At 43.2% G+C, this 12,608-nt stretch overlaps 1 pseudogene; it reads left to right on the top strand.

The window, feature by feature from the left end:
* The first annotated feature begins 9,884 nt into the window (after positions 1 to 9,884).
* On the top strand, positions 9,885 to 10,750 carry LOC117025584 (60S ribosomal protein L23-like; annotated as a pseudogene).
* The last annotated feature ends 1,858 nt before the right edge of the window (positions 10,751 to 12,608 follow it).

Genomic DNA, 12,608 nt, shown 5'->3' with positions numbered 1-12,608 from the left:
GAGAGTACATTTCTAAGCAATATACAAAGTCCACAAGCCATAAAAAAGTCATTGATGTAGCTGATTTGATGAAATTAAAAGGTTTCTATATGGCAACAAATACGAACAAAGTAAAGCAGAAAAACTACTGACTGGAAAAATACCTGCACAGTAAATGTCAGGAGGGTAACTTCCTTAATATATATAGTGCTTCTAAACTAATTTTTTAAACAGGTCAATGAACCAATAGAAAATAATAAAAAATTCATAGCAAAACTATGAATAGGAAATTCACAGAAATATAAATACAAAGGCTCATGACCACATAGAAGATGTCAGCCTCACATGAAACAGCACAAGTATCCTTTTCATCTATGAGCTTGACAAAGATTTTTAAAAGTTTAATAACAAAGTCTTAGCAAGACAGAGAAAGCAGAGCCCCGTACGCTGTCAGCAAGAATAGGTACGTCCTCTTTGTAAGGGCATTTGGCCATATCAGAATAAAAGGGGCACCTACCCCTCAACCCTTTATTATATATTTAAGAGTTTATCCTTTAGCCATGCATGTGTGCAAAGATGCCTATTCAAAGATTGTAGTAGCAAAAGTCTATCACTGGGAAAGCGGTTAAACAGACTGAAGAACGTCTAAGTCCAGCAAGGAGACATTATGCAACTATGGAAACGCATGAGGTAATTTCATGTATGCTGATACATAACAATCTTCATGCTACATTCGTTAAGGGAAAAAGTAACAAGCAAAGTAGTGAGTGTAGTACTACCATTTGTGGACAAAGGGGGAAATGGTATCTATATTTACAGAATCACTGGAAGCTTGCACAAGAACCTGGGATGGAGACCAAGGGCTATGAGTTTGGGGTAGAAGAGAAACTTATTGTCATTACACACTTTATTCAGATTATTTGAATTGTTTACCAAGTGCATGCACTCATTTTCCAGTTAAACAAGATGTAGTTTAAAATAGAGCATTAGAGATTATTAACTAAGTCCAAGCCTCCCATTTTACAAACAAGGAAACGGAAGCCCAGTCCATTCATTCATTCCTTCCAAAGATGTTTTGGAGTGCTGTATCGGTTTCTGATAGCTGCTGTAGCAAATTGCCACAAACCCAGTGGCTTAAACCAAAACAGATTTCTTCTGTCGTAGTTCTAGAGGTCAGAATTTTGAAATGAGGTGGCAGGACTCTGATCCCTCTACTTGGTGCCTTTCCCAGCTTCCAGAGGCTGCCTGCATCTCTCGGCTTCCATCCCCTTCCAGCAACCCCATTCATTGTTCCAATCTCTGCTTCCATCATCACCTCTCCTTCTCTAACGCAGAGACTCCTGCTTCCCCTCTGATAAGGACTCCTGTGATCATTTTGGGTCTATCCAGATAATCCAAGAGAATCTCCCCATTCCCCAAACCTTAACCAGATCAGCAAAGCCCAAAAGGCAAGAAGCCGTATCAGGCAACATATGCAGAGGCTTCGGAGATTGGGACTCAGCCATCTTTGGGGACCATTATTCTGCCCACCACGAGTGCCTTCCCCGAGCTGGTGTCTGTTCATAGAGCAGAAGGTGACAAGTGCGGTTGGAGCATGGTAAGAGATGGTAGAAGATGCAGCCAGAGTGAGGGGTGCATGGTGTAGGGTCTTCCAGGCCACTGCAAGGGCTGCCTTTTCCTGGGGTGAGATGGAGCCTCTGGAGAAATTGGAGCAGAGACATAACAAGATCTGCCTTACTAACACACTGTTAAAATGCACAGGTGGAAGCCAGGAGGCCATGTCAGTCACCTAAGCATTACACCGTGATGGTGTGGTTCATAGAACTAGCCGCGGACGTGGAGGAGCAACTGATTTCATGACATGACAGGATATGACATATACGCCAGCCAGATTTACAGACAGATTGTTTGTAGGATGTGAGAGAAACTAAGTCAAGAATGACTCTAAGGGTTTTGGCCTGAGCAGCGCGAACGATGGAATGGCCATTATTGGAGGAGAAGGTCTGCAAGAGAACTGGATTTGAAGGGGATAATTAGTTTAGTTTGGAAATGATAATTTTGAGATTCTATTGGACATCCAAGTGGAGCTGCTCTGTGGGCAGTTGTGAATCCCAATCCTGAGTTCAGGAAAGAGGGCCGATTAGAGATAAACACTGGGAGTCAGAGAAGTGGCATTTAAAAACCTGAGATTGAACGATGGGCCATAGATTGAACCCAGATGTCCTAGCTCCTGCCCTTTTACCCTGGGGATCTGAGGGGGGAACTGCCTGTATGCCTTATTCTGTCTTTGGTTTATAAAAGAATTAATTTCTATTTTTCTTTTTTTATGGGAAAGTATTTCATGTTCAACTTAGAGACTGAAAGCCAGATAATAAACACCCAAAATTAAAATGGCCTATAATCTCATGAACCATAAACAATCTCTCTTAACCATTTGATCTATTTCCTTTCAGACTCCTGCCAATGTAAAATAGATATTTTGCATGTCACACAGTGATCAAAAAATATTGCTTGATTTTGCTTGTTTATTTTATAAAGAAATATGAGAAAGGAAACATGGGAGGAGGGTGGTGCTTTGGAAGTCTCACCTGGTGAAGAAGACTCATACGTGAAAATGTCATAAATGCAGGCTTTCATGATATTTAGGATGCTTCATTTTGCAAACGGATGGTCAGTGCTTCGTCCTGGACTGTGGGGCCACTCGGCTCTGCCATCTGTTGAGCAGACAAGGAGCCTGGTTTTGCGACGTGCACCTCTGGCACCTGGTGTATAAACACATAAATGGGCACTTAGCTGGTGTCACTGCCTGTGTCTAATACGCCTCACTGCCAAAAGGCTTCCACCCTATGCCATCACTGGGTGTGCGAGAGGCTGTTTCTGTGGCAGCAGGAAATTTGTTTCCTTACCCAAACTGTGAGGTTCAGGAAAGGTTATTCAGCAGTGGTTTCACAGCGGAAAGAGAAAACTGTCTCAGACAAAAGGGGAAAGAAAAAGCCTCGGGAATTTGTTGTGCTTTTTCAGCTCCCAGAACATCTCAATCAGAGGGGAACCGTTACCTTTCTATTCGTGACCTGGTACAAGGCTCAGAACTAATGGCCTGCCTGCCTTTGGCCTGAATTTCTTTGAAAATGTGAGGCCCAAAGAGAGAGTCCAGAGAGCATCTGCTCCAAATACTGATTAGCAAAGGGAGCAGAGGGCATGGGGCAAAATCTGCAGGCCCCTCTCCTGCCCCCCACACACCTTCCCCACTCCCCGCCTCATCCTCCCAGCTAATCCCTCCAGCACAAGGTGAAATTGTGACATGACCACATGGGCCTCAGCATTTTCACCCCCACGGAGATCAGAGGCTCTTACCACAATGATCGGAGGACACTGCATCACTCACCCCTACAAGTACCCAGCACGATGCACTGAAATGCACTGATTTTACAGGCAGCACACCTGGGCTCAAATCCCACCTTGAGCAAGTTACTTAGTCTCTCTCAGACTCAGTTTCCACACCTGCAAAATGGGGATGATAATATCCCCCTGTCAGGTCTGTGGGGCAAGACTAAATAAAATGTCTGCAAAGGCGCTGGCCCACAGTAGAGTCACAGCATACACCCCCTCCCACAACACTGAGGCCAGCCTTGTCCATGTGGACACCCTGTCTGTATGTTCCTTTCGGGGACCTCAGAAGGTCATCTGGTGACACACTTCTTTACCATCTTCAATCATTCTCCAGAAAAAAAACCACAGGTCATTCCCTTAACATTTGCAGTCGATACTGAAATAGATGTGATATGAAGTGCAAAGACTCAAAGTCATAATTCAGGGCTTAGAGAGGGTTTCGAATAAAAAGGACAGGGGACAAGAAGTTTAATTGGGGAAAATGAGAATTCTCTTTGGGGGGAAAATGTACACGCTCTCTGAAATTGCCTCAACAGCAACAGTCAGTGAGGAGGGAGGCGTGTGGAAGGTCTAGACATAGAAGAGAAGTTCCTGTCCTGTGGTCTGAGGGGTCTCGTAAGAGAAACTGCTGCCCTGGTCCAGGTGAGGCCTGCAGAAAAGCAGTGCATCTGGGTCCCAAGAGGACCGCCTTAAGCGCTGCTGTGGCATTATGAATGGGTTCATTAGGTCATCGCCCTGACACTTCACACAATCCTCCCAGAGGAAATGGGAAAGCACGAGATAAGCGATCTCATCCTTTGCTACTTGACCATCGTTAGAAGATGCACAGTGGAGAGCGGTGGTGATTAAAAATTTTGATTTACAGTAAAGATTCTAGCTTCAGGATAATTTCTACAAATGCGTATTAAATGCCTAGGGTGTGTCAGATGGGATGAAGCCCAGCTCCTCACCATGGCGAGCTATACCCCTGCCAGCCACCCTGAACTTCATTCACCTCCTTGAACACACGTGTCTCACACACGTGCATCTCCACAAAACCCCCTCACGCTTCCTGATTTCAGCTCCAGGAGTGAATAGTGGTTGTGTCTATGGCCAGTCTTGGTGGTCCCATTTCCCGTGCCAGTCGTTGGTCTGGGTGTGAGTTTGTAACACAGTTCTCGCAAAGAGATGAAAGCGGAATGCCAGGGGAAGAGGGGATTCTGAGAAGAGTTTTCCTCACTAATTAAACAAAAAGCACATTCAACAAAAAGTTCCTCTTATTCTGCCAGATATTGTCTTATCTGTGTGTGAAGCCTGGAGCCATGGCAGCCACTTTGTGATAGGAAGGGAGCTAGGCTGATATGATGAGGATTGCAAAGAGGAAAGATGGACAGAATCTGAGGTTTCAATGACAGTGTTTGAGCCACTGGATTAATCATCCCTGCAGCTTCCTTATCTCAGGACTTCTTATTAAGTGAGATAATACATTTCCTTATAGTTGTAGCCATTTGGGGTTTTCTGTTCATTGACTCTAAAAGCATCCTAACTAATACTCAACTTGAAGTCAATTTTTAATGTTCTTATTTGATCATATAAATTTTTACAAGGCTAAACTGCCTTTCTCTGATTCTTCCAGGTTTTGAGGGAGCAGGAGGAATTGAGGGCACAGTGAGGGAGAGGAAGCACCATCTCTCTTGGTTGTCTATAAACAAAGATTGGCATTTGCCTGAATAATTGTTTGTTCCTGTGGAGATGGGTGGTTACTTTTCTACATTTTACTAGATTGTATACACGTATGTGTTTTAAAGATGAAGATGCACGTGGACAATCATAAAAGACGCGGAGCTGTGGGAAAATCGAAAGGAGATTTTTTTTTTTGCAAGAGATTTTTCGGGAGTCAATATTTGGATGCTTGGGGCATTTCTTCTGCCCCAAACAAGGGCACCTGGCCAAAGGGGTGAGTGGGCACAAAAGTCCAGCCCAATCTCTGCTCATTGAGTCAAGTGCTCTGGTGTAGGCTGAATCTACTTGGAGAAAGGAGTGCATTTTTCTAATCTGCACAAAGGTACCGTACGGGCTAGTGATAACTTTATGGGCAATATTGCTTTGAGGCTACTGGTAAAAAAGTGGGGCATACTGGTCATGGAGCAGATGAGAAGAACTATGTCCATATTTTGTCCAAGACTACTCTGGAAGCTCAGGAAGTAGGGTCTTTGACAACAGCAAGAGAGAACTCCTGGAAACAAATGTTCTTGATATCTCCAAAAACATACTACTGTGTCTGTAAATTGCTTTAAATGTTTCATCATAAACCAGGTGTGATTACATACGTGCTAGTTAGTTCAAGCATCATCTCTAAGCATATCGCTGTGCCAAGCAAGAATGTGTGTTTGCAGGGTGATCAGCTGGCCTTACATCAAAAGTGGCACAAATGCTTCTGATATCAGTATTACCATCAATGCATCGCTAACTAGAATAGGGAATGTCAGAAATTGATTTTCAATAATGAAATTAATGCCTTGTTGATGAACATGATTCATGGTTAGATACGCATTCTCACTGGTAAAAATAATGGTATTTAAGATACGTCAGCTGAATAAAATATTTTAGAGACATTTCCCATCTTTTATAATTAGGAAGTAAGAATCCTGCACCTGAAGAAGGATTGTTCCAAATGGTCCCATATCCAGCTATTGTTTCAGAGGATTTCTGAACTTGGGCCAAAGCCGACCCGAATCCTAGCTGATCAGCCTCTCCAAGGTTGGAGTGACTTCCTCACGTGAACATTCAAGTAAGAGCATAGTGAGTAACTGAAATGGCAGAGAGCTGGAACCTCATTGAAATTACAGAACAGGTTTTCTGGACTGTTTGGGTCCCTGCTGCTTGCTAATGAATGTTCATGTAATAAATATCTACAGGAGTGCCAGAGTTTGGTTGGAGACTTTTTTTTTTTTGGATGTTTTGTTCTTATTTCATTTTTTTTTTTAAAGTGAGACATTTTTATTATACCAAGATTATGGGGGTCTAATGAAATCTCCCAAAACCATACCTGAGATTAGTTTGCAACACAGCATCATTATCAATGGCAATCTGCAGTAAGATTCCTTTAAGAAGTTTCTAGAGTAATGGCCTGGGGAAGCCAGAACATGACAGATAGAACATGCTAAATGAAAGAAAAAAAGGCACAGTGATGTTGCACTGTAACTAGTAGACAGGTTTCTAAGCACTTATAAGGCCCCCCTTTTGGAGACTTCTAGAAATAAATAGAAGGCACTTTTGGTAAGAGGCTGCTGAGATCTCAAAGGAAAGCTGGCTAAGGCCCAAACAATTTTAGTTTGGGCATCAAAAACAAAAGTAACTTCCTTTCTTACCTACGTCCTGGAGAAGCCAGAAATATTAGTTACAGCCAAAGAAATTAAGCACAATACATACAATCAATAATTTTAAATGTATGCTGGTTTCCATTATAAGCTATCATGGGAAAAAAAAACAGTTGCGACAATACAGGAGCAGAAGTCTTAATCCAAGTTATGGCTTCTGTAAGATGTAATGGGGACATAGTCCCTTTTCTGCTAGATGTGTAAACAAGTTTTTATTGTGATTTTATGTACTATATCGTGGTGATTTTATGTACTACTACTTCTGGTGATTTTACATGCTATATTCCTGGGGAGGGCAGAGGAGTGGAGTGGGGTGGTCAAGCTTGTTGTGCCAAAGGCTTGTCATGGGGACCCTCTGGCTGGTAGTATCAAATAACAATTACTGAGAAGACTGGGGGATTTGGGGACATGTAGGATTCTCATTTCACCTCAAGAGGCCATTTTGATGGGGTGACTGATGAGGAGCACAGGAACCCCATGAGAGAAGAAAATTAAATGGGGCTTTACGTTGGGGGGCTCACTACCACAGGTGAACAGGAAGGCCCTAGTTGTCTGTGTCCTGGGAGGCAAAGTGGAAAGTCAGACAAGTCAATCAGCAAATAGGTACTAGCTCCTGTTCAGTGCCAAGCACCGTACTGGGCACTGTGACCCAGTCTTCTATGGGTGGTCTTGTTAACAGCAAAGGCAAAAACAACCAAACATGTTAGTAGCTGCAAATGAAGTGGGGAACAAAGGCCCAGGCCTATTCTAGCCAATTTGTTAGTACCAATAAGTAGAACATCTTCAGGCTTAATGCCTACTTCTCCTGAGCCTTGATGTACCCTAAATTCCGTCTCTCTCCTTTCCTTTCTTTTTCCCAGTAATGAAACATTGTTTTGCATCTAATGTGTTCCAGACACTTTTGCTAGATTCTGAAGACACAGAGATAAAAACACAAGTTGTGGCTTTTCAGAATTCATGACCGTGTGTGTGCGCGCATGCGTGTGTGTGTGTGTGTGTGTGTGTGTCTATGGGAGGGTGGTAGTAGAAAGATATAGATAAACAGACAATTAAAACACAACTTGATAAATACTAGGGTAGCTCAGAAGAGACACATCAAACTCAGATAATATGTCCAGGGTATAAGGACAGTCTCCCTGGGGGTAGTGCTACTTGAGCTGAGTCTGAAGGACAAGCCAAGTGGCCAGAGTAAAAGAGCAGGATGAAAGGCAATCAAGTAGGTTGACAGCATGTGCAATATTACTTGTGATTGCAGGAGGCTGAGGGGGGACTCCAAGCTTCTGGCAGCCAGGGCACAGGATGCATTGGGAGAAAGGGGAACGTGAAGGTGGAGGGTGTCATCAGAGAAAGCTGAAGCTTTAGGTTGAACTCAGATCACAGAAGAAACTGAACTGAATTCTGAAGGTGATAGAAAATCAAAGGAGAAGAAACTTTAGATATCTGGTCTAGATGACAGAAGAGGTAAACGCTGTGTTTGCCACCTCTTATGACCAAGTCTAAATTTCAGCTAACCTACAGAACAACCATTATCACCTGAGGTGTAGGTGAACAGAAGTCATACAACTAAGGTCATACAGAAGAATCCACATTAAGACTGGGGCTGAGATGCAGAATGGGCTGGTGCTTGTGTGTGGTAGTTCAAAACTGCAAGGGATAGCTCAGCTGTGGAGGTAACCCCTGAGGAGCAAGGGGTCCTAGTCCCACACCAGACTCCAAGGCCCAGGGTTCCAGTGCAGGAAGAGACGTCCCCACAAATTCTGGCTGTGAAAACCAGTGGAGATTGTGGCTGAGTGAGACGGAGGGCTGCTGGAGTTCCAAGACTTCCTCTTAAATGGCCCACGCAAACACTCACTGATGGACTCACTCACTCTGAGCTCCAGTGCTAGGGCAGCAGTGCAAAAGGCACAAGGGACACGTGGGAGGAACTAAATTGTCTAGCTTTAGGGTGAAGGCTGGAGGGGCACCTTTCTCCTAGATAAGAGGGGTAGCAGAAGTCATTGTTCCTCTGTGAAGCCCCCCCACCTCCCAGAGTGCAGACTTAGGCAGATGCCATATTTGAGTCTCCATCAACCTGCTGGCACTATTTGCTCCATCCTGTTGGTTCCCTGAGACCCTGCCCTACCCAACTTGCAGGACTACCCAAGCCACTTCTAGGGGTTTTCCATACAAACAGCCTACCTTAGTACATGCTGCAGACTTTCCTGAAATCTCGCAAAGGTTCACAAACCCCAAACAAGCAGGATCTGGCCGCGGCACGTCCCATACCTCTTGGTAAGGAACCCCAAGCCCAACACTACCAGCAGCCAGCCTTAGTTCACAGCATAGCCTTTCCCAGGTACCTCCAAGCCCAGAGTGGGTAGCTATCATCTGCAGATTGCTTTGTGGCTCATTCCAGGTGGCCAGGGGTAGGGCACAGGCTTTCGGTGAACTTGGCCTGTGGGGGATAGAAGGGGGACTCCCAGGATGCCGCACAGCTGGCACACCTGTGGCCATCTTCAGATTGAGCCATAACACCACCTAGCTACCTCTGTGGAGGAAATACCCAAGGGCAGACTGGGAAGGCACCAGAGCCCTGCTAAAGTGAAACCTGCTCCCATTGGGTCATCCTCTGCATAATAGCTCCTCTACTGAAGTCACAGCCAATCTTCACAACCAATCAGCCAAAAGGTCAAACCCTCCCACTGACGTGCAAACAGCAACCAATTGTAAACTACAACAGGAGGGCACACATAATCCACACAAGGGACACACCTGGAGTACCTGGCTCAGTTGACAAGGAAATTGCACCACTGAGCCCCATAGCATACCTACTACATAAGGCCACTCTACTAAGACCTGGAGGCATAGCAGCTCTACCTAATATACAGAAACAAACACAGGGAGGCAGCCAAAATGGGGAGACAAATAAATATGTGCCAAATAAAAGAACAGAACAAAGCTCCAGAAAAAGAACTAAACAAAATGGAGACAAACAATCTGCAGACACTGAGTACAAAACAGTGGTTTTAAGGATGCTCAATGATCTCAGTGAGAACTTCAACAAAGAGATAGGAAACATAAAAATGGAGATAAAAATCATAAAAAAAGAACTAGTCAGAAATGAAGAACACAATAACTGAAATAAAGAATACATTAGAGCCCTTTCCAGCATTCAATATGTCTAAGCGAGGATGTGGTGGGTCCTCCCGTGGGAAATTCTGGATTTTCCTGGGTCTTCCAGTAGGAGATGTGCTGACATAGAAGACAAAAATGTGTATGCAATCTCTGTGAAAGGGATCAAGGGATGACTGAACAGACTTCCTGCTATTGGTATGGGTGACATAGTAATGGCAACAGTCAAGAAAGGTAAACCAGGGGCCGGTCTGGTGGCTCAGGTGGTTGGAGCTCCATGCTTCTAACACCGAAGGCTGCCGGTTCAATTCCCACATGGGCCAGTGGGCTCTCAACTACACGGTTGCCAGTTCAATTCCTCGACACCTGCAAGGGATGGTGGGCAGCGCCCCCTGCAACTAAGATTGAACACGGCACCTTGAGCTGAGCTGCCTCCCGGATGGCTCAGTTGGTTGGAGCGCGTCCTCTCAACCACAAGGTTGCCAGTTTGACTCCCGCAAGGGATGGTGGGCTGCGCCCCCTGCAACTAACAACAGCAACTGGACCTGGAGCTGAGCTGTGCCCTCCACAACTAAGATTGAAAGGACAACAACTTGACTTGGAAAAAGACCTGGAAGTATACACTGTTCCCCAATAAAGTCCTGTTCCCCTTCCCCAATAAAATCTTTAAAAAAAGAAAAAAAGAGAAAGGCAAACCAGAACTCAGAAACAAGGTACCTCTAGTGGTAGTAATTAGACAACGAAGGTCATATCAGAGAAAAGATGGTGTGTTTCTTTATTTTGAAGATAACGCAGGGGTCATAGTAAACAATGAAGGCAAGATGAAAGATTCTGCCATCACAGAACCAGTTACAAAGGAATGTGCAGATTTGTGACTTAGGATTGCATCCAGTGCTGGCAGTATTGTATGATTCTTTAGTGTATTTGTAAACAAACAAACAAATTAGAAAACTATTTGCTCTCCTCCCAAAAGAACACATTAGAGGACATCAACAGTAGATTAGATGAAGCAGAGGTTCAAGTTTCGAATCAGCAATTTAGAAGATAAGATAGTAGAAAACACCCAATCTGAACCGCAAAAAGAAAAACTAATCTGAAAAAATGAGAAGAGTTTAAGGGGCCTCTAAGACAACATCAAGCATACCAAGATTTGCCTCATAGGGGTACCAGCAGGAGAAGAGGGAGAACAAGGAATTGCAAACCTATTTAAAGAAGCAGTGATGCAAAACTTCCCTAACCTGGCAAAGGAAATAGGCATTTAAGCCCAGGAAGCTCAGAGAGTCCCAAATAAGATGAACCCAAAGAGGCCCACACCAAGACACATCATAATTAAAATGCCAAAGGTTAAAGACAAAGAAAGAATCTTAAAAGCAGCAAAAGAAAAGCAGTTATGTACATACAAGGGAGCCACATAAGACTATTTGCTGATTTCTCAACAGAAACTATGTCAGCGAGAAGGGATTGGCATGAAATATTCATTCAAAGTGACGAAAAGCAGGGATCTACAACCAAGATTACTCTACCCAGCAAAGCTATCATTTAGAATTGGATAGATAAAGAAATTCCCAGACAAGAAAAAGCTAAAGGGGTTCATCAATACCAAACTAGTATTACAGGAAATGTTAAAGGGACTTAAGAAGAAGGAAAAAAAAGATTAAAATATGAATAATAAAATGGCAATAACTACATATCTATTAACAATTGCTTTCAATGTAAATGGATTAAATGCTCCAATCAAAACACCTAGGGTGGATAAATGGATAAGAAAACAAAACCTTACATATGCTGCCTATAAGAGATTCACTTCAGATCTAAATATATACACAGACTGAAAGTAAAGGGAAAGAAAAACATATTTCATGAAAATGGGGGTTCATCACTACCAAACTAGTTAAATGAAAGGAAAAGCTGACGTAGCAATACTTAGACAAAATAGATTTGAAAACAAGAGACAGAGAGGGACCCAGTAATCCCACTTCTGGGTATTTATCTGAAGAAACCCAAAACACTGCTTCGAAAGCAAATGTGCATCCATATATTCACTGCAGTATTATTTACTATAGCCAAGATAGGGACGTAACCTGGATGTCCATCAACAGATGAATGAATAAAGAAGAGGTGGTACATATACACAATGTAGTATCACTCAGACATAAAATCTTGCCATCTGCAATAACATGGATGGACCTAAAGGGTATTATGTTGAGTGAAGTAAGTCAGTCAAAGAAGGGCAAATGCCATATGATTTCACGTATATGTGGAATCTAAAGAACAAGATAAACAAACAACCAAAACAGAAACAACCTCTTAGTTACAGAAAACATGTTGAGGGTTCCCAGATGGGAAAAGGGTTTTGGGGGTGGGTGGGTGAAAAAAGTTGAAGGGATTAAGAAGTACATATTGGTAGTTACAAAAGAGTCATGGGGGTATAAATAAAGCATAAGGAATATAGTCACTAATATGGTAATAACTATGTGTGGTGTCAGATGGGCACAGATTTATTGGGGTGATCACCTCATAAGTTATATAAAAGTCGAACCACCATGGTGTACACCTGAGACTAATATAACATTGTATGTCAGCTGTAATTGAAAAATAAAAAAATTGTTTAAAAAAGAAAATCAAAAGATTTAAAACAGAGATGGAACAAAAATTATTTTTCCTGGAGGAGGTCAAGGACAGAATGCAGTAGAAAAGAAAAACAAAAGCAGGGCCATGGCAGTGGCTTCCAGTGTAATTCTTCAAATGCCCCATTCAGGTGTGTTTACC

This window comes from Rhinolophus ferrumequinum, chromosome 8, assembly GCF_004115265.2.
Source record: "Rhinolophus ferrumequinum isolate MPI-CBG mRhiFer1 chromosome 8, mRhiFer1_v1.p, whole genome shotgun sequence".
Lineage (NCBI taxonomy): Eukaryota > Metazoa > Chordata > Mammalia > Chiroptera > Rhinolophidae > Rhinolophus > Rhinolophus ferrumequinum.
This window is presented reverse-complemented; position numbering and strand designations above follow the sequence as displayed.